Genomic DNA, 25,938 nt, shown 5'->3' with positions numbered 1-25,938 from the left:
AGTACAGCCTCTCCTCTAGTAGGCTTATCCACATACTGTGTCAGGAAACTCTCCTGGACACACCTAACAAACTCCTCTCCATCCAAACCCCTAGCCCTAGGGATATTCCAATCTATGTTTGGGAAATTAAAATCTCCCATCACGACAACTCTGTTATTCCTACATCTCTCCAGGATCTGTTTCCCCATCTGCTCCTCAACATCTCTGTTACTATTGGGCGGCCTATAGAAAACACCCAGCAACGTTACCGACCCCTTCCTGTTCCTAACCTCCACCCACAGAGACTCCGTAGTCAATCCCTCCACGGCGTCCACCTTCTCTACAGCCGTGACACTATCCCTGATCAACAGTGCCACTCCCCCCCCCTCTCTTGCCTCCCTCCCTGTCCTTCCTGAAACATCTAAAACCCGGCACCTGAAGCACCCAGTCCTGTCCCTGAGACATCCAAGTCTCCGTAATGGCCACCACATCACAATTCGAAGCAGCAATCCACGCTCTAAGCTCATCCACTTTATTCACTACACTCCTGGCATTAAAATAGACACATCTCAGACCTTCAGCCTGAGCACTTCCCTTCTCCATCACTCGTCTAACCTCCCTCTTACCCTGTTTACATTCCTTATCTATTTCCGAGCTAACCTCCTCGCTCTCAGTCCCCTCATTTCGATTCCCTCCCCCCAACCTTTCTAGTTTAAAGTCTCTCCAGTAGCCTTAGCCAACCTTCCCGCCAGGATATTGGTCCCCCTGGGATTCAAGTGCCACCCGTCTTTTTTAAACAGGTCACACCTGCCCCTAAAGAGGTCCCAATGATCCAAGTACCCAAATCCTTGTCCCTTGCTCCAGACCCTCAGCCACGCATTCATTCTCCACCGATTCCTGTTCTCACTCTCCCGCGGCACAGGCAGCAATCCCGAGATTACTACCTTTGCATTCCTCTTTCTCAGCTGTCTACCTAACTCCCTATATTCTCTTTTCATGACCCCTTCCCTTTTCCTACCTATGTCAGCAGTACCTATATGCATCACGACCTTCGGCTCCTCTCCCTCCCCCTTCAGGATTTCTGGGACTCGACCAGAGACATCCCGGACCCCTGCACCAGGGAGGCAAACCACCATCCGAGAGTCCCGTCTGTGTCCGCAAAAACGCCTATCTGACCCCCTCACCGTAGAGTCCCCAATTAGCACTACCCTCCTTTCCTTACCCTTTTGCACTACTGGGCCAGGCTCAGCTCCAGAGACACTGCCACCGCTGCTTCCCCCAGGTGGGCTGTCCACCCCAGTAGTACTCAGACAGGAGTACTTATTATTAAGGGGCACATCCATCGGGGTGCTCACCATCAACCGAGCTTTCTCCTTCCTCACTGTTACCCAGTTACCCTCCTCCCGTGGTCCCGGTGTGACCACCTGCCGATAGCTCCTGTCAATGACCTCCTCACTATCCATTGTGAGGAGGTCATTGACAGGAGCTATCGGCAGGTGCGCCATTTCCCCGAGTTCACTTTGAGTATCACTTGTGTTTGTCTTTTTGAGCACACACTCCTATTAGACATGCTTCAGATGGTGATTCGCTATTTTAGTTTGCCCCTGTGAACCCATTAAATTTTGTTGTCCACTGAACAAGATGATACTATGTGCAGGTTGTCAAAGTAGAGACGTTTCTTTCCTGTCAGTGCGTCAAAAAAATCAGCGTTTCTTATTCACAGAAACCATTTGAGGTTGAGTTCAGAGGAAATATAATATTGTTGTAATATCGAGATTCGGATAATGGTCAGCAACGAACTGAAATCATACAGGATTTCCCTCATCTTACATGAGAAAGCTTAACGAATGCTGTTTCCCCGTTTCGGACCGGGGACTCTTCGTGTTTTAGGGGAACGGGATAAGCACTCCACTGCAGCTAGCATTGGGGCCTCAATGGCCCTGACTACAATGTTTAACTCCACTTTGTTGCTGCAGGTTTGAATGGTATGATTGAGGGCCCATGTCACTTAATACAACAGCACATCCCTGACTTTCAACCCGATATCTCAACTTACCTTGTTCTTCAAAATTAAAAAGTGTTCGTCCGGCAAATATCTAAGGAAGCACTGATTTGTGCTCAATTATTAATGCGCCATTCTTATCTTCCTGCGAATAATTTCAACCAATTATACTCAGTATCTGTTTCATAGAATCAGTGCAGAAACGGCCAATCGGCCCAACGAATCAGCAGCGACGCCAGAGTATCATAACCAGGCCATTACCCCTGCTGTCCCCACAACGCTACTCTTTCCCCATGGCTAATCAATCTAACCGAGGGGCAATGCCCAATCCACCTTGGATCATCATTCAATTTTTAATATCAATACAGATTTTTAATATATATATGTCCAAATTCTGAATTTAATATCTCTGGAATATGCAATTGGTCTGACTGCATTGTTCAACCCCGCTCTATTGCTGCAGGTTCGAATGGTTAGACTGAGAGTCCATGTACCTCCGTGCAAGAGACAACCGTTACTTGCAACGTGATGTCTCAACTTGTCTCGAATTTCAAAATTTAAAAACATTCATCGGACAAATGTCTAAGGGAGCAATGATTTCTGCTCCATCGTGAATGCGTCATTCTCATATACCATCGATTAACTTCAACCACTTATATCCAGTATTTGTTCGGCAATCAACATTTACTATCAATCCAGTTATTTAACACAGATGTCCTCATTGCGAATTGAATATGTCTGAAATATACAAAATTAAATTGCAAACATTACTGACCAACAAAATAAATCGAGTCACGGGTAATACACATCCAATGGTGCTTTTTTGAGTTTGACCATGATCAGCCTTTAAACCAAATCAAATATATTTAAAGGAAAGAGATTCAAGAATGATCTGCCAGTTATACTTGATCCCTCTTTATTCTGTGTGTGAAACATTCTGGCACCTAAATCTCGTTCATCTATAGGAGATCCAGAAGGTCCGCTTTGATTCTCGATTTCCTCTTCTGTCTGAGAGGTTTTCCCTATTTCGTTATTATGAAGAACAATTTTAAAAAGATGCTTCGGGGAAATGTTCTCCATTTTCTCTACTTCAGTTACAGTATCACTTGTATCTGTATTTGTGAGCACACAATACTATTAGACATGTTTCAGTTGGTGATGAATTATGTTAGTCTGCATTTATAAACCTATTAAATTCGGGAGTGGGCTGAAAATATTGCTAATATGTGCACGGTTTTAAAATAGGAACATCTATTTCCTCTCATTGCGTCATGAAAATACAAGGTTTCTGATTTTGCTGAAAGCTTTTGAGGTGAGCGCAAATATAACATGGCTGTAACATCGAGTTTTGGATAATGTTCAGCTACAATCTGAAATTATACAGACTTCCCTCAACCTTAATGGACAAATGTCATTAATGATTCTGCTCGATTTCGAACGTGGGCCCTTGCGTGCGTGAGGCAAATGCAATCAGCACTACACCACAGAAACTGTTGGCTGCTCCGTAGCCCAATGGGGCTGAGTTGATATGTTGCAATATTCGTTGGGAATGCTGGAGACACATTAATCTAAGAATGATTGAAAATGGTTAACAATGTCACAGAACGATGAGAGGCTCATCAATCCATCAGATCTTTGCGAATTATTTTATGAGGAGCTGAATAATTAAGATGTCGTTGCGGGATTGATGGGTCGAAGGGCCTGTTCCTGTCCTGAACTGTTCTTTGTTCCAATTTCAATTTCCTCCTCTAATTCCATGAAGTTGATGTTTCTCCCTTTTAAGTCATTGAAAAATCCCAATTTGAAGAAGGAGTTTCTGCGGAATCCATGGACAATTTGCTTTAACAACCTTTCCCTTACCCAATGGCAGCAAGTATTGGATTTAGCTTCCTGATATAGTTTTCAACGTAAACATATATTTATTTTTGCAATTGATTTTATATCGATTTTACAAAACGAATTTAAATCTGATGAAGCATCTCCTCATTATTTCTGAATTATACCTAATATAACTACATTTACTCCACAACCTTCCACAGAGTGTGGAATATAACAGACGAGAATAAATCACCTACACCTGAAGCAGTCTTCTTGTGCTGTCCTCCTGTGTCCTGAACATCCAATCCGAAAACCTCGAGAATGGATGGAGAATCTGTCTTATTCACACGGACTTCACATAGGCCAACACAGTGGCACAGTGGTTAGTACTGCTGTTTCACAATGCTAGGGACCCGGGTTCAATTGAAATTCCTCCTTCGTGTACACGAATAGGCGGCGGAATGTGGCGACGAGAGGATTTTCACAGTAACTTGAATTATTAATTGCAGGATTAATGTAAGCCTGGTTGTGACACTAGTAAATATGTTTTGCACACGGACACATCCAGAATATGTTTGGCGTAAAAATAAATATATCCATTATTGCTTATTCTGCAAAAGGGTCCACGTCGATTTGTCAATCAATGATCACCATTGATGAGAAATAGATTTCTGGCTGCTCCTGTTGTTAAAATGTTGTGTTCCATCGCAATGAGTATCTAACACGATATTGCCGCACTTACACCACACCAGGGAATTCCAGTTCAGGAAGTTTACTCTGGAGCTAGCACGCTTTTTACGTTGCCAATGAGTTCATGTCTCTTTTGTGTGTCAATGGCTGTGCCAATCTGCTTGGTTATCTTTCTTAGTGATTGTCCGTGTGTCTCGTGGAACAAGCTGCCAGAGGTATTAGTAGAGGCCGTTACAAGTTTATCTTTTAAAAAGCATTTAGATAGTATATGGGTACGATGGGTATAGAGTGATATGGGCCAAATGCGGGCAATTGAGATTAGCTGAGGGGTTTAAACAAAAACGGGCGGCATGGACAAGTTGGGCCGAAGGGCCTGTTTCCATGCTGTAAACCTCCAGAGATTTTAGAGAGAGTGCAGAGGAGGTTTACCAGGATGTTGCCTGGTATGGAAGGGCTTAGTTATGAGGAGAGATTGGGTAAACTGGGGTTGTTCTCACTGGAAAGACGGAGGAAGAGGGGTGACCTAAGAGAGGTGTATAAAATTATGAAAGGCATAGATAGAGTGAACGGTGAGAAGCTTTTTCCCAGGTCGGTGGTGACGTTCATGAGGGGTCATAGGTTCAAGATGAGGGGTGGAGGGGGGGGGGGGGGAGGTTTAATACGGATATCAGAAGGAGGTATTTTACACAGAGGGTGGTGGGGGCCTGGAATGCGCTGCCGGGCAAGGTGGTGGAGGTGGTGGGAACGTTTAAGACTTATCTAGATAGCCACATGAACGGAGTGGGAATGGAGGGATACAAAAGAATGGTCTAGTTGGGACCAGGGAGCGGCGCGGGCTTGGAGGGCCGAAGGGCCTGTTCCTGTGCTGTATTGTTCTTTGTTCTTTGACTCTATGACTCTATGTTTGAGTCGATCGGTTTGGGAATCTATCACTTAGTTTACTGGTCTCTGTGTTGATTCTGTGCAGTATCCGAGACTTCCAGTGAAACGGAGGTGGAGGTATTCATGCATTATCATGGTTAGCAACGCAAACTAATAGGTGTCAGAAATCTGCAGAATAATTCTGGATTTATAACGAGGGACGTTAGAATTGATGTCACTGTCTGGGCATATATCTATATGGTTATATATCCTTATTCGTGTTGGTCTTTCCACGTGACCGTGTGTCTATCTGTTCTCCGCATGTCTGCTGGGTTTCCTCGGGTGCTGTGGTTTCCTCCAACAGACCAAAGATGTGCGGATTAGGTGGATTGGCCATGATAAATTGACCCCTAGTGTCAGGGAGATTATGTGTGCGGTTACGGGAATAGGGCCTCGGTGGAATTGTGGTCGGTACAGATTCGCTGGGCCGAATGGCCTCCTTCTGTACTGTAGGGGTTCTATGATTCAATGTTCTCTATAAGTGTCAGTCTTTTCAGGTTGCCGCGTGTGTCCCTGTTTCCAATATGCGGCTGTGCTGTCCACGGGAGAGTACTCTCTGATCACTTATGAAAGATCACAATCCCTTTCTAAAGGAAGCGTCTGTTTGAAGATGTAAAGATGGGCGGAGAGATGGAGTCACTTTGGACCTCATAACATCCCCCTGACTGTTTCAACATCTCCAATTGCAGATCTGATTCAGACAGTGATCAGTCTCTCTGTTTCTGCTGTTCAGACTCGAACCATGGGGGTGAAACTCTGTCTCACTCTGGTTATTGTCCTGATTACAGGTCTGTCATTTTGAACTTCTGCGTGAAATCTGCCAGTCACCACATTCATTCCCCATTTCCATCTGGAGGGGATTATTCCATTGTTGTTACTCCTTCTAACCCACTGCGTGTCTGTTGTCTATTTTCAGACATGAGTAACGGTGACTCAGTGTCCCAGTCAGGACCAGGTGTTGAAGCAGCAGAGGGTGAAGATTCAGCAATATCCTGCAGTTACTCGGGACAGAGTTTAACTGTACAACATTACTGTTCTGGTATCGCCAGTATACACACCGAGCTCCTCATTGACTGCTCAGAGCCGCGAATGTACGGGTCTCAAGGTTTTTTACATTGCAGCGGGAATCTCAACCTGAAACAAAGCACTTTTCACTTGCCCATGAAAGATTTGAAGGTGACAGACAACACCGAGTATTACTGTGCACTGAGAGCCACAGTGAATGAGGCTCCCGCGGACCTCATACAAAATCTGGCACAGGTCGATAATCAATGATTCATTGTCAGGACAACACATGGGGTTACAAATCAGCGAAAATTTACTCATAGTGAACCTGACAATACAGTCCCGTCTAAGTGTTTTCCCTCACTGAGGTTACTGATTGTCACTGTTGGGAAGTTTGACATGTTTTTACTCATATTACTATCACATCAAGTCCAATCGCTCCCCGATCCTTTCACACAAACCCACAGATCTCCCAGGTGAACCATGTCATCAGACAGACCACACCTTTCAAAAGTGATCAAGTTTCAAAGGCAGACTCAGAGTTGTCACATGTTGAAGTTGCTGGTTAAAATTATTGACTGTAACATGTGTACTTTATAAACAAAAACCCCCAGTTGCAAACAGTCGAGGTAACAATATTGGACGGATATTTTGCTGGAACTTAAAGTCCACAAATGCTGATGCGGTAAGTTATTTAATCAATTTCGGCTTTCACTCGAGGTGTCAGAACTGCTTTGTAGAAAGTTAAACAATTTTTATTTTGTTAGCTACTAACGTGCAGGTTCGTTGGTCTAGGGGTATGATTCTCGCTTAGGGTACCTCGCCCCATTAGCATGCGAGAGGTCCCGGGTTCAAATCCCGGACGAGCCCCGTTTTGACCGAAATATTGTGTTCGAAAGGAGATATTTTGATTTATTTAAGGTGCAAACGGCGGGATGGCTTTCTGCTGACTGGCTCCGAAAAAGAGTCATAAAGGCACAGAATTTTACAGCACGGATAGAGCCCACTGGGACACCCACATGGCAGGCGGGGACACCCATCTGCGCCTGCCACGTGACAGCTGGACGGGAAGCGTTAGTTCTGATTCTCGCTGCACAGATACTTCCAGAAATGCTGACATAACCCAGCATTTTCTGTTTTTATTTCAGATTTTGAAAGTCCGCAGTGTGCGGCATTATATTAGACTTTGGGCTGACAAGTGGCAAGTAACATTCGCGCCAGACAAATGCCAGACAACGTCCATCACAAATAAGAGAAAATCTAACCACCGCCTCTTGACAGTCAATAGTTGTTCCATCACTGAATCCCCCATTGTTAACATCCTTACGGTTACCATTGACCAGATACTCAATTGGACTCGCCACATAAACACAATGGCTACAAGAGCAGGTCAGAGGCCAGGAATACTGTGGCGAATAACTCACCTCCTGACTCCCCAGAGCCTGTCCACCATCTACAAGGCACAAGTCAGGAGCGTGATGGAATATTCCCACCTCGCCTGGATGGGTGCAGCTCCAACAACACACAAGAAGATTGACATCATCCAGGACAAAGCAGCCCGCTTGATTGGCACCACATCCTCAAGCATTCAATCCCGCCACAACCGACGCTCAGGAGCAGCGATGTGTATTATCTAAAAGATACAGAGCAGCAATTTACCAACGATCCTTAGACAGCACCTTCGAAACCCACGACCACTTCCATCCAGAAGGACAAGGGTAGTAGACACATGGGAACACCACCATCTGTAAGTTCTCCTCCAAGTCACTCACCATCCTGACTTGGAATTATATTGCCATTCCTTAGCATGGCCTTATTCTGTGGTGTACTCATTTTCTGATTTAGTGCGGACCTCACCCTGAGGCCGTGAACCGCAAAGTATTTTCTCATTTCTGTCATCTCTCCCTCAATGTCAACAAAACGGAGATTGTCATTGACTTCAGAAAGCGTAGAGGAGAACATGCCCCTGTCTCCATCAAAGGGGACGAAGTAGAAAGTGTCGAGAGCTTCAGGTTTTTAGGTCTCCAGATCACCAACAGCCTGTCCTGGCCTCCCATGCCGACACTATAGTGAAGAAAGCCCATCAACGCCTCTACTTTCTCAGAAGACTTAGGAAATTTGGCATGTCAGCTACAACTGTCACCAAGTTTTACAGGTGCACCATAGAAAACATTCTTTCGAGTTGTATCACAGCTTGATATGGCTCCTGCTCTGCCCAAGACCGCAATAAACTACAAAGGGTCGTGAATGTAGTCCAATCCATCACTCAAACCAGCCTCCCATCCATTAATTCTGTCTACGCTTCCTGCTGCCTCGGCAAAGCAGCCAGCATTGTTAAGGACCCCACGCACCCGGACATTCTCTCTTCCACCTTCTTCCTTCGAGACAAAGATACAGAAGTCTGAGGTCACGTGCTAGCCGACTCAAGAACAGCTTCTTCCCTGCAGCCATCATACTTTTGAATGGCCATTACCTTGCATTAAGTTGATCTTTGTCTACACCCTGACAGTGACTGCAATACCACATTCTGCACTCCCGTTTCCTTCTCTATGAACAGTACGCTTTGTCTGTATAGCGCGCAAGTGAAAATGCTTTTCACAGCATACTATTACGTGACAATAATAAATAAAACTAAATCAAATAGTTTCATTTCTCCTGACTTCCACACTCTTCCTGTTGTTACATTTCCTCCCTCCTGAGTTTCAGTCGTTTCAAATTCCCACATTTTTCACCTTTTCCTGTTGTAATGAAAGGCCATGGACGTAAAAGATGAGCTTTGTTTCCCTGTCCACAAATTCTGCCTGAATTCCTAAGTTTATGCAGCATCTTCCGCCTTCGCTGCAGTTATCTGATCGGCTTTGAATGGCCAACAGAGCATCTTTTCTTTCAATCAGTGGCTGCTTATAGGCTCCTTGGTGTAGGGGTATGAATCGCATTTTGGTATGCCTTAACCACCGAGATCCCGAGTTAAAATCCGAGACTAACCCTACTGTTTCTTCTTATCCCTGTTACATCAAAACATCGGAAGCAGGAGGAGGTCATTGGAACATCATCTACCATTCATAGAATCATAGAAACCCTACAGTGCAGAAGGAGGCCATTCGGCCCATCGAGTCTGCACCGACCACAATCCCACCCAGGCCCTATCCCTACCCCCACATATTTACCCGCTAATCCCTCTAACCTACGCATCTCAGGACTCTAAGGGGCAATTTTGAACCTGGCCAATCAACCTAACCCGCATATCTTTGGACTGTGGGAGGAAACCGGAGCACCCGGAGGAAACCCACGCAGACACGAGGAGAATGTGCAAACTCCACACAGACAGTGACCCGAGCAGGGAATCGAACCCGGGACCCTGGAGCTGTGAAGCAGCAGTGCTAACCATGTGCTACCGTGCCACCCCTACCGTGCCTGATAATCAAATTCAATACCCTGATCCGCCATTTAGCACCAAGAGTATATTAAACTTCTCTTGAAATCATAGTGTTTGGCCTCAACGACTTTCTGTGGGAGTGAACTCTGCAGATTCACCACTCTCTGGCTGAAGGAAGTCTCATCATCTCAGCCGTTATCCTCAAACTATAATCCCCAGCCCTGGACTCCCCACTAACGTGAACATTCTTTCTGAATCTACCCTGTTTCATCCGGTCAGAATGTTATAAGGTTCCATTAGAATCATAGAATCCCTGAGTACAGAACAAGGCCAATTCGGCCCATCAAGTCTGTACTGACCACAACCCCATCCAGGCCCCACTCCTGTAACTACATGCATTCACCCTGCTAATACCCCTGACACTAGGGCCAATTTAACACGGTCAATCAACATTAGCCGCACACCTTTGGACAATGGGAGGAAACCGGAACACCCGGAGGAAACCCATGCAGATACGGGGAGAATGTGCAAACTCCACACAGACAGCGACCCGATGCCAGATTTGAACCTCGGACCCTGGCGTTTTGAGGCGGCAGTGCTAACCAATGTACCACCCAAAACATATCTGCCCAGAAATAGCCAGGATTAGTTGGCAAGAAATGCATTTGCCAATGTTGGACACCTAAGTGTTAAAATAAGCCGCATCCCAGAAGTGACTCGAACACACGCTCCCTGGTTTAGGAAGCCAGTGCCTTACGCGTTAGGTTACTGGGACTATCGGTGAGCTACTGCTGCAACTTTAAAAAGCTGTATATCTCCATCCACATAGACAGTGACTAACCCCAGAATCGAAACCAGGTCCCTGGTATTGTGAGCCAGCAGAACTAGCCACTGTGCCCCTCTCTCCCACGAAGATTTGATCAGATTTCATGAGCTGCAGATTTTGTTTTTTTCTTTGCATTGCAGACTTTGGGATTGGTCCACATGGGGTTTCGTTTGAGAACCTGAGCACAAACTGTGAGGAAACTATCAGCACAACACACTCGCTCGAAAATAAAGATATGATCAACAGGGTTGGCTATGTAACTTGACGTTCATTTTATCTCCATTCACCTCTTCAGCTGGCCCCATGATTATGGGTTCAGTGAGCTGCCTGGATGTTTCTTTTTGTTCATGTGGGTGTCGCTGGCTAGATCAGCATGCACTGCCCATCAGTATTTAGCCTTGAGAAAGTAGTGGTGAGCTGCCTTCTTGAAACGTTGTAATCCATTTGTACAGGTACACTTACAGTGCTGTTAGGGAGGGAAGTCCACGAATTTGTCCCAATGACAGTGAAGGAACGGCGATATATTTCCAAATCAGAATGCTGAGGGAATTGAGTGTGGTGTTGGCTGTGTGGCGTTGGAGGGGGGAGGGGGGGAGAGGGGGCGGGGGGGGGGGGGGGCTGGCAGGGGAGCTGCCAGGTGGAAGCGGTCTTGGGTTTGGGAGATGCTGTCTAAAATGCCTTTGGTGGATTCCTGCATCATGCAGACAAGTGGAGAATATTCTATCGCACTCCTGACTTGTGCCACGTCGATCGTGGACTGTTTTGTGGGAGTCGGGAGATGAGTTACTCCCATAGGATTCCCATCCTCTGCCCTGCTCTTTTAGCCACTGAATAAACTGATAACATGCGTGCTGAGTCAGAATAGGTGTGTCTTCTTTCCTGCTCAGTTTGTCGTGAATTTTCCGCACTTTTGTCTTTTCCTGAATGTATTTTGAGGCTCAAGTAAGGGCCAATGTCATATGATTGTAAGATACTACATTCAGGTAATATTCAATCGTGGATTCACTGGCGGGAGGGGTACGGTTTCGAGTCATGTTGTTGACGCTGGATTGATAAAGCAGAGAAGCAGGCTGAAGCTTTGGGAACCAGGGTTCGAATTCCAACACAGCAGGTTAACGCAATTCAAGGCAAAGTAGAATTACTGTAAGTGAGTAGAGAAAATTTTAATTATGCAACATTTCCTCACTAAAATGTTTTGACCATGTTTCTGCCGATTTTGAAGCCTCGGACCGATATGTAAACATTGCTGCATGTGGTTTTGCTGTGGGCCAGTGGCGCAATGGATAACGCGTCTGACTACGGATCAGAAGATTCCAGGTTCGACTCCTGACTGGCTCGGTGTAATAATTTAACAGTAGTTCATGTGGATTTTAACAATATTCGTGTGGATGAAAAATGTGTTTTCACAAATTTTGGACCAATTCAGAGAAATGTTTTGACCAAATGCAGTCAGCTTCTGTGATGAAATTTATCTTAGCCAATGATTGTTCAAAAAAATGTTGACTATTTTAAGAAAAAAATACTGATAAAGTTCAATTAAGTTTTTATTTAAAAAATAGTTTCTTTAAATGACGAATTCTCGTTAAAGTATTCGGGGAAAATATGTTAGCAAGTTTAAGCTACCTTTTAAAAAGGTGGAAATTTCTCGAAAAATACGTGGAAACATTACATTTTTCAAAATAGTGAAAACACTTTCTAAAACGTTGATGAACTCTGATTAAACATGTTTAATTTTAAGAAGCAAAATACACAGAAATGTTTTTTAAAAGTTGACAAATTTCAGTTAAATCAGATGGAGGAATTTCTTTGGAGTAAGTTTAGTTTTGAAAAGTTCAAATTAGCCAGAAGTTTCTGGTTTGTGATGCTGGGATTGTTGTCCATTGGAGCGAAGGAGATTGAGGAGCGATTTAATCGAGGTGGACTAGATTAGGGCAAGTTTAGAGGGGGAGGGGCAAATTTTAAGATATTGGGCAAGGCGGGGGCGAAGAAGATTTGGAAGCAACATTTTTTCCACAGCGAATGCTCAGGACCTGGAACTCATTGCCTCCGAGAGTTTTGGATGAGGTCAATTTAGGTAATAGAAATTCTGAGGTGGACATGGACCTCCTGAGAAAGAAGATGGGTCTCCAGGAACATTCTTTAGGCAGGTAGATGGATCTCCTCGGTGACATTGAATCTGAAGATCAACCTGTGGAAGCACACCCCTTCCCCGGCCACCGCCCCCACCCACTGTTGAGAACAGTACAGCACAGGAAACAGGCCCTTCGGCCCTCCAAAATGTTTGACAAGAACCCCGCTGATATTAAATGCAAGGGCATCAAAATCAAAAAGGGTATTTTGGACCATTCGTTCTTCGTTGTAGATATTTTCAATATCATATAACGTGAAAAAGGATATGCAAAATATTCAGACTGTTGAATGGGAACTCCCGACATTGTTACAAGGACAACATTAACCATTTACCTCATTGTCACCACCTCAGAAGCTGTCTTGGCCAAAGGGCCAACATTGCGGTGAATCCTCGTTTCGGTCCCGCTGTGGGGAAAACAACTTCATTGATTCACTGGCCCTGCTCTGACGTAATAAACTGGAGAACAAAGGGTCTGTGAGCTGATTGGATGAATTGGAGAATCAGGGACATGATTGGACGTCACCAGTTGATTCGTTTGGGAACTAACCAATCGCTGGAGAGACCGGAAATACATGTAAATATCTTCACCCAAACAATTACAGATTGAACCCATTCTGTTTAATTCCGCAATAAACTCGCTGCAAACATGTTGGGTATCATTTTGTATTCGTTTCTCACTGTTTCAGCTCTTTTGCCTGGTAAGTCTACAAGGGACATAAACTTCTTCTTGCAAGCGATGTCGACAGTAATTTAGGTCCGCTTTGCTGTAGATGATAATGTGATCCGTGTTCTGATGTTATGAGTTACAATAGAATGATAATAACACCTTAACTTTCAATATTTCTAAATTTCTGCCGGTGTCACTACTGGAGACTCAATATCAAAGGAGCCGGTTACAGCGATGAAGTTTGAATGGGACTCAAAGAACAAAGAACAAAGAAAGTTACAGGCTCTTAGGCCCTCCAAGCCTGGACCGATCATGTTGCCCGACTGAACTAAAACCCGCTATCCTTCCGGGGACCATATCCCTCTATTCCCATCTTACTCATATATTTGTCCGGACGCACCTTAAATGTCACTATCGTATCTGTTTCCACTACCTCCTCCGGCAGCGTGTTCCAGGCACCCATCACACTCGGTGTAAAACACTTACCTCATTAATCTCCTTTAAACCTTGCCCCTCGCACCTTAAACCTATGCCCCTTAGTAATTGACTCTTCCACCCTGGGAAAAACCTTCTGACTATCCACTCTAGCCATGCCCCTCAGAATCTTGTAGACTTGTATCAGGTCGTCCCTCAACCTCCGTCGTTCAAGTGAGAACAAACCAAGTTTCTCCAACTTCTCTTCTTAGCTAATGGGCGGCATGGTAGCACAGCGGTTAGCACTGCTTCCTCACAGCTCCAGGGACCTGGGTTTGATTCCCGGCTTTGGTCACGGTCTGTAGCGTAAGCACATTCTCCTCGTGTCAGCGTGGGTTTCCTCCAGGTGCTCGGATTTCCTCCCACAGTCCAAAAATGTGCGGGTTAGGTTTATTAGTCATGCTAAAATTGCCCCTTAGAGTTCTGAGATGCGTAGGTTTGAGGGATTAACGTGTACATGTGGGGGTAGGGTCTGGGTGGGATTGTGGTCAGTGCAGACTCGATGGGCCGAATGGCCTCCTTCTGTACTGCAGGGTTTCTATGATTCTGATGCTCTCCATGCCAGGCAACATCCTGGTAAATCTTTTCTGCACCCTCTCCAAAGCCTCAACATCGTTCTGGTAGTGTGGCGATCAAAATTGAAAATTATATTCCAAGTACGGCCTAACTAACGTGCTATAAAGCTGCAATAGGACTCGCCATTTTTTAAACTCAATGCCCCGGTGACCAATAGATTAACGGCACAGCAGCTGGTGCATATTACATTCAATTGTATCGCCAGGACCGGGAGAAAGTTCCCAGCAAAAAGAACGGAGAAAGCCCCCATCTTCTTGATCTATATCTCTTATTATGAAGATATTTCCAGTGCAAAGGGTGTGGGAACACTATTTTCTGCATATATCGAGAGGTCGAAAAGCGAGGGGAACTTCAGCATGTGTGAGCTGCGGCTGTCGGAAAGCGCGGTGTATTACTGTGGACTGAGAGACGCAATGACAGAAACCAGAGGGAGCCTGGTATGAAAAAAAAACATTGCCCCAGAGTGACAAGATGAACGGAGCAGAGAATGGTAATAATATTGGGCTATAAATAGAGCATGATTCACTCTGTGGTGCTTCTATACATTTTCGGTATTGCTGATATTCACAACAGGAGAGGTGATGGCCGAGGGGTATTATCCTGAGACTATTAATCCAGAAACTCAGCGAATGTTGTGCGGACCCGATTCAACTAAAACAATATCAACAACTAAGAATCTATTGACGACCATGAAGCCATTGTCGATTGTCGGAAAAACCCACTTTGTTCACTCATGTACTTTGGGGGATGAAATCTGCCGTCCTTACCTGGTCTGGCCGACACGTGACTCCAAAGCCAAAACAATGTGGTTGATCTCAACTACCGATGGACAACTAGTGGTATCCATGTCCCACACACAGAAAAAATTCACTGGAATCACTGTTAAAACTGTCCTGATAATAAGGCTAATGGACGTATTGAGAAAAAAAAACAAGGACAGAACTATTTAGCCTCCATTAGCTTCCGGGTCACAGTAAGAAAATAAGGGTTTTTTGTGGAATGTCAATTATTGAGCATGTTCAAAAAAATCAACAGCTTTTGGGAGCCTAATGGCATTAAGCGCTATGCAGATAGCGCCGGAAAGTTGCGTTCAGGCTGATCAGCCCTGATCTAACTGAATGACGAAGCAGAATCGAAGGACAGAATGGCCTACTGCTGTTCTCATGTTCCTGCACCCCATTTTTCTACATTCTTCCCCAAGTCAATCGCTAAATGTGTAAGTTCTCTCTGTAAGGATGATTATGTTAATCCAGCTCACGGTGCGTCTGGTTACTGTCTGTTATCTCACCACCTGGGTGTCACACAGCACCACTGGAGACAGAAGGGATGGAGCTGAGAACATCCGGAGAAAGGAAGCTGATTATTGAAGGCGGGGATTAGACCGGATAAAATCAAACACGCAGCTCCCCTTTTACAGAGCGACAGCGGCAATGCAGCTGCTGTGGGGATCATTCCTGACAGGTAATTACGTGCAAAAAACATTGCACTGTTTCACACGTTTCCCAAGCTTGGTTCCAGACCACAAATTAATCATACGCCCTTCTGACCATTTTCTGTGTTGTTATTTCCATATCTGAGACATGGAGATTCTGTCACCCAGCCGCTCACATCAGATGTGAAGAGAGAAGGCGAGATCGTGACTTTAACCTGTAGCAATGAAACCAAGCACGCTGAATGTCTTCTTCACCACTCTGTCCACCTGTGACTCCACTTTCAAGGAGCAGAGAGCGACTAAAGGCTGTACTGATACCGACAACATCCAGACACACAGCCCGTGTTTATAGTGCGGAAAGATACTGATAGTTATGAAAATAAAGCATATGTTTTTAAAAGTCGGTTCTATGTAGCTAATGTCGCTCTGTAGGAGGTAGCTAAAAATGGATACAAAATTGGCTTGATGACAGAAGCCACAGGGCGGTTGTAGAGGGTTGTTTTTTTAAACTGGGGGCCTGTGACCAGCGGTGAGCCTCAGGGATCAGTGCTGGATCCATTGTTATTTGTCATTTATATTAATGATTTGGGTGAGAAAAAAGGAGGCATGTTTAGGAAGTTTGCAGTTGACACGAAGATTGGTGGCATAGTGGACAGTGAAGAAGGTTATCTCGGATTGCAACGGGATCTTGATAAATTGGGCCAGCGGGCTCACGAATGGCAGATGGAGTTTAATTTAGATAAATGCGAGGTTATGCATTTTGGTAAATTGAACTAGGGCAGGACTTACTCAGTTAATGGTAGGCCATTGAGAAGAGTTACAGAGCAAAGAGATCTAGAGGTACAGGTTCATAGATCCTTGAAAGTGGAGCCACAGGTGGACAGAGTGGTGAAGAAGACATTGAGCGTGCTTGTTTTCATTGCTCAGAACATTGAATACAGGGGTTGGGACGTCTTGTTGAAGTTGTACAAGACATTGGTAAGGCTACACTTGGAATACTGTGTACAGTTCTGTTCACCCTATTATAGAAAGGACATTATTAAACTAGAAAGAGTGCAGGAAAGATTTACTAGGATGCTACCGAGACTTGATGGTTTGAGTTATAAGGAGAGGCTGGATAGACTGGGAAATTTTGCTCCGGAGCGTAGAAGGTTGAGGGGTGATCTTATAGAGGTCTATAAAATAATGAGGGGCATGGATCATCTAAACAGTCAATATATTTTCCCAAAGGTAGGGGAGTCTAAAACTAGAGGGCATAGGTTTAAGGTGAGAGGGGAGAGATGCAAAAGTGTCCAGAGGGGCAGTTTTTTTCACACAGAGGATGGTGAGTGTCTGGAACAAGCTGCCAGAGGTAGTGGTAGAAGCGGGTACAATTTTGTCTTTTAAAAAGCATTTCGACAGTTACATGGGTAAGATGGGTATAGAGGGATATGGGTCAAATGCGGGCGATTGGGACTAGCTTTGGATTTTTTAAAAAAAGGGCGGCATGGACAAGTTGGGCCGAAGGGCCTGGATCCATGCTGTTAACCTCTATGACTTCATGACTCTACGTCTATCTCCAGACCTCGTACAAATTCATGAGTTGAAGTATATTTGATCTGAGCCTGACTGATGCTGCCGTTTATCATTGCGCGTCCAGACTCACAGAGATAGAAAGAAGGCTCACTCTCATTCAGAAACCTGCTTAACACTGGAGATGTGAGCTCGTGGCGACTGAGGATTGCTGAGACTCATGGCCAGATGTTAAGTGAGTTTTCGGTCGCTCAAACACAAACAGAGGAAACCAAGTTAACCGCAGATGCAACTGACACATAACTCTTTCCAGCCGCAATGGAGAAAACAAACTGCAGAATCCAATCTGTCAGGCAGATCCAGCACAGGACCATACTCGACTCATTCTTCCAAAAGACAATCATGCCACTTTTCTGGTCTGGCTCCACCAGTCGGTGGTGAGCTGGATACCAGTGAATGGAAATACCTCAAGCTGCGACACAATTAATGTCCTGGTCGTGGGAATGTTTCAATTGGCTGCGACCACGGTTGGGAATAAAAGCCTTCTTTGTTAATTGGGGACAGTTCTCAAAACATTACAGGCATTGAACCCACCGTCATTGCACTCAACAGCAAATTTCAAAGCTATCTGTGTAGAAAACAACTCGCATTCAATTTCACAGGAGTCCTAAAATCTACAAGTTGCATCACAGTAACAATAATACAAATCAGGAAAGATTTGGCAGAAACATATTTTGAAAATATAATGAATACATTGAATCTCCAGAAAGAAGGCCATTTACCACTCAGCACCAACAGAGGGAGCTCATGCATCACGTATTCATGACCACTGCAACTAATCAATCAAGAAGTCGCATGGCACTGGGGAATGAGGACTTTCATTATTCTCATCATAAGTCACCAATTCAGAAATCTGCAAACATCCTTATAATTTGCCTTACTTGTTAGGAGACCACTATGTTTGTTTTTGACTCTTTTACATTGATCAAATTCCATTGTTAATGATGACCACTCTCTACATAACCAACTGTGCCCTGACCTGTGCCCCAAATTTAAACTTATTTAAATGAACCAGTGGCCTGATGCTCTACAATCACAGTTCAATCGAGTAGATGTTTCAGGATAAACCTTTCCCATATCAGATTGTACTTTATATTGTTGACTTCATATATTCCTTGAATTTCTGCTGCCATCTCAGCCATTGCTTCTCCCTTTGTCTATTTATTTTTCTCACTGTGTCTCCGCTTAACTCTCTCACTGACTTGTCATTGTCCTTGCATTTCTGTCGATTCCTCTGCCTATTTTTCTGTGATTCCAAAGCGCCTAATTCCATCTCTCCTTATGTTAGCTGAACAATATCTATTTCCAGCCAATGCAACAGCAGGGAACACAAGTGACCTTCAATGGGTATTGCTGACTTCATCTGTCCGCTTCATAGTTACTGTGGCATCCTCATGCTCTCTGCTCACTATGAATTCACTGAATGAGACAAATAGAAAAGACATTTATTGATTCTCAGGCGCCAACTTGAAAACTTCGCAATGAAAGTCACGCCACCCGGTGGTGGCATCGTATGTTGGTCGAGTTTGTGAAACTCTCTTTCACATCCTGAATTAAGTGAATTAATTTCCAGGGGTTCTTCCCCTGCTCTAAAACACTGACTCGGCCAGAAAATCCAAACAGACATTTTTCAGCACACCGGCAGCCTGCGGTATCAGTAGTGTAGTTGTTATCACGTTCGCCTCCAACGCAAAAAAGATCCCGGTTTGAAATTAGGCAGAAACATTCATTAAACGTTCTCATGTAGGGTGAGGTAAGTCTGTATGATTTCAGTTTCTTGCTGAATATTATCCGAATCTCGATGTTACAGCCATATTATCTTTGCTCTGACCTCGGCCTCAAATGCTTTCTCTAAAATCAGAAATGCTGAATTTTATGACGCAATGTCAGGAAAGAAACGTTCCTATTTTGACACCGTGAACATATTAGCATCTGCTTCAGTTTACAACAGAATTTAGTTGGTTTAATAGATGCAGACTAACATAGTTAATCACCATCTGAAACATGTCTAATAGTGGTGCGTGCTCAAAAAGACAGACACAACTGATGCTGTAAGTGAAATAAAGGAGCCTTCTTTTTTAAAGATCGTTCTTCATAATAAAGAAATAGAAAAAAGACACTCAGACAAATGAGAAAATCGAAACTTAGTGCGGATTTATTGGACTTTCCTATCGATGGACAGAATTTTTTAAGCGCCTGAATGTTAGTTACATCTATTAACCGGTGACTCGATTCCTTTTGTTGGTCAGTTATGTTTGATATAAAATGTTGAATAACGACAAATACTGGATATAACTGGTTGAAATTATTCGACGGAAGATGATTATGATGCATTAATGATTTAGCAGGAATCATTGCTCCCATAGACATTTCCCAGAAGAACGTTTTTGAATTTTGAAGTTCAAGATGAGTTGAGAAATCAGGTGGATAGTAACGGAGTTGTTGTTGTATTAAGTAACATGGGCTCTCAATCTAACCATGAGAACCTGCAGCAAAACAGTGGAGTTGAACATTGTAGTCAGGCGAATTGGAGGCGTGGTACTGTCTCTTGTTTCTGTAGTGTAGTGGTTATCACATTCGCTGAACACACGCAAAGTTTCTGGCTCGAAACCGGGCTGAAACGTTCATTAAGCTTTCTCATGTCGGGTGGGGGGAATCGGTATGATTTCAGTACGTTGCTGAACATTATCCGAATCTCGACCTTACAACCATATTATCATTGCTCTGACCTCGGCTTCAAATGTTTTCTGTAAAATAAGAAATGCCGATTTATTTTTGACGCACTGACAGGAAAGAAACGTTTCGATTTTGATGCAATGCACATAATAGCACCATGTTCAGTCTACAACAGAAATTAATGGGTTTATAGGTGCAGACTAACATCGTTAATCACCATCTGAATCATGTCCAATAGTAGGGTGTGCTCAAAAGGATAGACACAAGTGATACTGCAAGTGAACGAGAGGAAATGGAGCATATTTCCCTGAAGAATCTTTTTTAAAATCGTTCTTCATAACAAAGAAATAGGAAACAACACTCAGACAGATGAGGGAATGGAGACTCAGTCCGGATCTACTGGACTTTCCAAAAGATGGCCGGAAATTATGCGCCTGAATATTTCACGCCCATAATAAAAAAGCTCAAGCGTAACTAACAGATATCTTTTCAATCCCTTCCATTTAAATGTAGTTGACTTTGTTTAAAAGCTGACTATGGTCAATCAAAAAAATTGTGATCTGTATTACCCAGTGAACCGATTCCTTCTGTTGGTCAGTTATGCTTGCAATTCAGTGATATTCAATTTCAGAGATATTCTATTCATAATGAAGACATGTGTGTTAAATAATACATTGATATTAAATAGTGAAACAAATACTGAGTACAATTGTACAATGAGCTTTGACAATGTCTCATCTGGACTCGAAATGTCAGCTAATTTCTATCCTTACTGCCAGACCTTGTGAGATTTTCCTGCATTTTCTCTTTTGGTTTCCGATTCCAGCATCCGCAGTAATTTGCTTTTATTACTGAGTACAAATGGTTCAGATTATTCGAAGGAAGATTAGAATAATGCATTAATGAATGGGCAGAAATCATTGCTCCCTTAGATATTTGCGGGACGAACCCATTTAAATTTTGATGTTTAAGATAAGCTGAGCAATTAGATTGAAAGTAACGGTTATCTTCCTGAATTAAGTGACATGGGCTCTCAGTCTCACCATCGGAACCTGCAGCAACACAGCGGAGTTGAACATTGCAGACAGGCAGATTTACTCTAACGTGTTTTAAGCTGTTTCTGTAGTATCGTGGTTATCACGTTCCTGTAACACGCAAACAGTCCCCGCTTCGAAACCGCACAGAAACATTCATTCAGCTTTCTCAGGTCAGGTAAGGGAAAATTGCTTGTTTAGCCCTTGGTGGCAAGCCACCAAGGTTACCGACGGGGCCGCGAGGAGGCACAACTTCACTGTGAATGCCAAAACACGCCAATAACATTCACAGAGGTAACTACCCAGAGATGACTCTCTAGTGAGACCCTTCTAAGAGAGTCATAGTTACAACATTATCCGAAACCCGATGTTCAAGGCATGTTATCACTGCTCTGGCATCACTCTCAAGTGTTTTCTGTGAAATAAGAAACGACTTTTTCTGACGCACTGACAGGAAAGTTCGATTTTGACACCGAGCACTTATTCGCATCCCGTTCAGACTACAACAGAATTTAATGGGCTTATAGATGCAGATTAATATGGTTAATCACCATTTGAAATATCTGATAGTAGTGTGTGTTCAAAAAGACAGATACAAGTGTTACTGTAAGTGAACTAGAGGAAATGGCGCACATTTCACAGAAGAATCTTTTTTAAAATGGTTTTTCGTCACTAAGAAACAGGAAAAGCCACTCAGACAGATGAGGGAACCGAGACTCAGCGCGGATCTACTGGACTTTCCTGTAAAGGGCCGGAATTTATGCGCCTGAATGTTTCACACCCATAATAAAAAAGGCTCAAGTGTCACGAACAGATATTTTTTGATTCTCCTCCATTTAAATGGAGTTGACTTTGTTTAAAAGCTGACCATAGTCAATCTCAAATTTGCGATCTGTATTACCCGGTGATTCGCTTCATTCTGTTGGTCAGTTATGTTTGCAATTCAGTGATGTTCAATTTCAGAGATATTCAATTCATAATGAAGACATATGTGTTAAATTATGCATTGATATTAAATATTGAAACAAATACTGAGTACAATTGTACAATGAGCTTTGATAAAGTGTCATCTGGACTCGAAACATCAGCTCTTTTCTCTCCTTACTGAAGCTGCCAGACCTTGTAAGATTTTCCAGCATTTTCTGTTTTGGTTTCCGATTCTAGCATCCGCAGCAATTTGCTTTTATTACTGAGTACAATTGTTTGAAATTATTGGAAGGAAGATGAGAATTATGCATTAATGGATGGGCAGAAATCATTGCTCCCTTAGATATTTGCGAGGCGAGCCCTTTTAAATTTTGAAGTTCAAGATAAGTTGAGCATTCAGAATTAAAGTCACGGTTATCTTCCTGAATAAAGTGACATGGACTCTCAGTCTAACCATTGGAACCTGCAACAACACAGCGAAGTTGAACATCGCAAACAGGCCGATTTATATCTGCTGTAGCTTGCTGTTAGCTGTTTCCGTAGTGTAGTGGTTATCACGTTCGCCTTAGACACGAAAGATCCCCGGCCCGAAACCGGGCAGAAACACTGTTGGATCTTTCTCATGAAGCGTGAGAAAAGTCTGCATGGTGTATGTTCATTGCTCAACCTCATGCGAATCCAATGTTATGTTGCCTTTGCCATCGGCCTCAAATCAATTTAGGAGAATCAGAAATGCCGTATTTTGGGAAGCAATGGCTGGAAATAAATGACTTGTTTTTACACGTATTCGCAACTCGTTCAGTCCACAAAAGAATTTAATGTGTTTATAGTTGAAGACCAACATAGTTAATCACCATCTGAAACATGTCTAATAGTATTGTGTGCTCAAAAAGACAGACATAATTGAAATCGTAAATGGTGCACATTTCCCACACGCATCTTTTTAGAATTTCTCTTCGCAATAAAGAAGTAGTAAAAACCATTCAGACCGATGAGGAAATCGAGAATCAGTGCGGACCTGCTGGACTTCCGATAGATGAACGAGATTTAGGCGCCAGAATGTTTCACAGACAGAATAAAGAGGCATCGACTATAACTGGTAGATCATTCTTAAATCTGTTCCTTTTAAAGGTACTTGATTTTGTTTAAAAGATGAGTGTGGTGATTCTCACGTTCGCCCAACACACGAAAAGTCCCCGGTTTGAAACTGGGCCGAAACATTAATTAAGCATTCTCATGTATAGTGTGGGTCATTTATACGATTTTAGTTAGTTGCTGAACATTACTTAAATCTCGGTTTTACAGCAATTTTATCTTTGCTCTGTACTCATCATTTAAACGTTTGCACCGAGCCAAGCAGGAGTCGAACTTGGAATCTTCTAATCCGTAGTCATACTCATTATCCATTGCGCCACTGGCCCACATGTGAAAACATGACAGTTGTTGCATATTGGCCCGACGTTTCGAAAGTTTCAGGTAGAAACTTTGTCAAAATTTTGCGTTTACTTGTGAGGAAAAGGTCCATCATTGAGATTGTCTTCCTTCATTTACAATCACCTCTAATTGCCCTTGAATTGAGTTGCTGAGTTAACCCGCCGTGGTGGGATTCAAACTGCTGTCCAAAGTCTATAAGACTGCCAAACCAGTAACCATTCCCCTCAGAGAATCAACACTCGAATATTACTTGAATGTAATACTGTGCATGCATATGACATTAGCTCTTACATATGCCTCAATATGCATTCAGAAAAAAATGAAACTGAAGTGCTGAGTCTCCACTGCACACTGAGCAGGAAAAATGATGCTCCTATTTTGACTCAACACACATTTTATCAATTCGTGCAGTGGTCACAAGAACAGGTCAGAGGCTGGGAATCCTGCGGCGAGTAACTCACCTGACTCCCCAAAACATGTCCACCATCTAGAAGGCACAACTCGGGAATGTGAGTGAATACACCCCACTTGCCTGATCGGTGCAGGAACTCACCAAATACACCTTAGACAGCACTTTGCAAACCCAAGACCGTTATCACGAGGAGAATCCCCTCCATGCCGATCACAATGTTGACTTGGAAATGTATCGCTGAACCTTCATCGTCATTGGGAGAAGGTCCTGGAATAACCGCTCCCCCGCCACTAACAGCACTATGGATGTATCTATACCAATAGACTGCAGCAGTTCAAGAAGGCAGCTCACCGCCACCTTCTCAAGGGAATTACTGATGGGTAATAAATGCCGGCCGAGCCAGAGACACCCACATCTCGTCAATGAATAAACAGAAACATCCAGCCAACTGCCTCAACTGCCTGAATGGGCAATTGTGGGGTCTCTTGAACAGGTGAATGATGATAAAATGAATGTCCCCTTCCAAGTCAACCCTTTTGAAAGCTGTTTTTCGAGTGAGCGTGTTGTGATGATAGATTCCCTGCAGGTTGTACTCAGATTCTCAAACCAAGCCCCATGTGAACCAATCCCCCCGTCTGTGGCGGGAAGAAATGAACAGAACCTGCGAATTGGGCAATAGGAAACAACATCACAGGGCATGTCCGGGATTTGAACTCAGCATTTCATGCACATTTGATCTCAAATACCAACAGCAGGAATCATACTCCGAGACAACTTGGGGTACTTTAACCAAATTGTTAAATTTTATTCCTATTAATAATTCCATCTTTCGTAAGGTTGTATTAATAATTTGTTGTGAATAGAATATTGTCATCGCCCTAACCAGCAAAGACTCATAACAACAAAAATGTATGTGTGTGTGTGTGCGTGCGCGTGTGTGTGTGTGTGTGTGTGTGTGCGCGCATGCGCATGTGTGTGTGTATATATACTGGTTATCAGCAAAGCATGTCATTACGTCCAATAGGTTAAGCACAGATAGAATTAAAACCTCCCTCTACAATCTGGTGTCACATTATAGGACAGGTATGGCATAGGTGTGATGCAGTACAAATCTCCCACTACATTATCCAATCACTCATTCTCAGATTCAGTACCGCATGCGTGAGCAACAAACGGTCGCCCTGACCAACGTGAGACCTCCCGATCCTGGGGAAAGTACATCGAGATGGGGAATCATACCGACTGAAGGTAAAAGTAACAGAGTGAGGGAGGGTCGGCCCTTGGCTGCGTGGGGCGGTGCACATGGTGAGTATTAGAGATTCGAGCAGAAAGGAACTTAATTTTCAACTGTACCCATTCAGAGAAGTGCTTCTGAACTCGCATGCAGGCCGTTCATTCTTCTCTACCTGAAGTTGATATGACATTGTAAGCAAATCAAATCTCGGAGCTGAAATCCAGAACTTTAGAATGAAAACTTCTCAGCTTCAGGAATGTTGGAACACACAAAGAACTAGACCAGAATCCTCAGGAAATGTTGATATCATCCACAGCCTGTAGAAGAACATGATGAGACGGAGGTGGACAGAAAGGTCAGGGCATGAAAGTTTGGAATGGCACTGGTAGATCCCTGGGGTGATATGTAGTGGGTTCAGGGTTATGGCAGCAAAGGAAATGAAGCAGGCAGAGAGAATCCCTCGGGTGATGTTCAGTGAGTTTAGGGGGATGGATTCAGAGGGAGTGGAGCAGGGAGAGAGGATCCTTCAGGTGATATTCAGGGAGATCCGGGGGATGGTATCAGATCGTATCAGAGGGTATCAGAGGGAATGCAGCAGAGAGAGGATCCCTGGGGTGGTGTTCAGTGATTTCGGGGCTTGGCATCAGAGGGAATGGAGCAAGGAGAGAGGATCCCTGGGGTGATGTTGACTGAGTTCTGGGGGATGGAGTCAGAGGGAATGGAGCAGGGAGAGAGGATCCCTGGAGTGATGT

At 43.8% G+C, this 25,938-nt stretch overlaps 1 protein-coding gene and 2 non-coding genes across 3 annotated transcripts in view; 2 read left to right on the top strand and 1 right to left on the bottom strand.

The window, feature by feature from the left end:
* The window catches only part of LOC144483991 (uncharacterized), an 86,863-nt gene that overhangs the window by 30,134 nt on the left and 30,791 nt on the right, over window positions 1-25,938 (bottom strand). The gene's annotated exons all lie outside the window — the stretch shown is intronic.
* On the top strand, window positions 7,196-7,285 carry trnap-agg (transfer RNA proline (anticodon AGG)). Its single transcript is given in 2 exon segments — window positions 7,196-7,231; window positions 7,250-7,285. It is a non-coding gene; the product is annotated as a tRNA-Pro (tRNA).
* trnar-acg (transfer RNA arginine (anticodon ACG)) lies at window positions 11,883-11,955 on the top strand. Its single transcript has one exon. It is a non-coding gene; the product is annotated as a tRNA-Arg (tRNA).

Source organism: Mustelus asterias, unplaced genomic scaffold (genome assembly GCF_964213995.1).
Source record: "Mustelus asterias unplaced genomic scaffold, sMusAst1.hap1.1 HAP1_SCAFFOLD_85, whole genome shotgun sequence".
Taxonomy (NCBI): Eukaryota; Metazoa; Chordata; class Chondrichthyes; order Carcharhiniformes; family Triakidae; genus Mustelus; species Mustelus asterias.
Note: the sequence above shows the minus strand (reverse complement) of the source record. Positions and strands in the feature narration are given on the sequence as shown.